Raw genomic sequence first — 756 nt, forward strand, 5'->3', positions numbered from 1 at the left:
AACACGACCCCCCCCCCCCGCCCACGAATCTTCTCTCATTCCTTTGGCAACACAAGAAGTCAGTCGTTCACAGGATGCCAGCTCGGGAACCTACACTCACTCCGCTCTAACTTATTCTCTGTGTTCTTCGCTAACTAACATACTTCTTGCAAGTGTTAGTGTCGTGTGTCACTTGCATTATATTCCTGGGAGTGATTCGCGGGTATGCAAAACTGATGATAATTACCTTGCAGCCGTGAATGTTCGTATATACTTTTATATTTATATTCTAAATATGGTATCACTATATTGTGGATTATTTGATGGTTTAAATCTGTGCTACGATATCGGAAAAAAATATCCGAACAATCTGATGAGAAACCAACATGTACTGAACAGTTTTGATATAAATCAGTGTGAGAAAACAGGAATAATACATTGTAAATATGATAATACAAAATAAATACTCGTTCCCTTCCCCCAGGCGTGACATCATATGTTTGTAAAGAAAAGAATGTTATAGACGTGAAGTTATTTCAGTCACCCTCATGTCACGAGATGACTTTGCGCTGCCAGACGAAGAGTAAGGGAAAAGTTATCTTGTGAGGAAGTTTATGACACAAGAAATGTTTACGATCAATATAACGAATTCAGAGATATCTACTCCTGACTGAATACTGAACATATTTTCCAGTTTTTTGTAAATGGCAGCCATTATAATATGAAGCAGTGATGGTAGTACGTAGTGCGTGCACTTAAAGCAAACGTAAGATTTTA

At 38.1% G+C, this 756-nt stretch overlaps 1 protein-coding gene across 5 annotated transcripts in view; it reads left to right on the forward strand.

Annotated features, from left to right (window-relative positions):
- Nucleotides 1–53: 53 nt before the first annotated feature.
- The window catches only part of LOC119594661, a 7,075-nt gene continuing 6,372 nt past the window's right edge, over nt 54–756 (forward strand). For 2 of the 5 annotated variants that reach the window (XM_037943714.1, XM_037943712.1), the window contains exon 1: nt 55–202. The gene's annotated coding sequence lies outside the window, so the exon portion shown is untranslated. Of the gene's footprint in view, nt 242–756 lie in introns of all 5 variants that reach the window. The other 3 variants (XM_037943711.1, XM_037943713.1, XM_037943715.1) reach the window with 3 other exon arrangements.

Source organism: Penaeus monodon, chromosome 34, assembly GCF_015228065.2.
Source record: "Penaeus monodon isolate SGIC_2016 chromosome 34, NSTDA_Pmon_1, whole genome shotgun sequence".
Taxonomy (NCBI): domain Eukaryota; kingdom Metazoa; phylum Arthropoda; class Malacostraca; order Decapoda; family Penaeidae; genus Penaeus; species Penaeus monodon.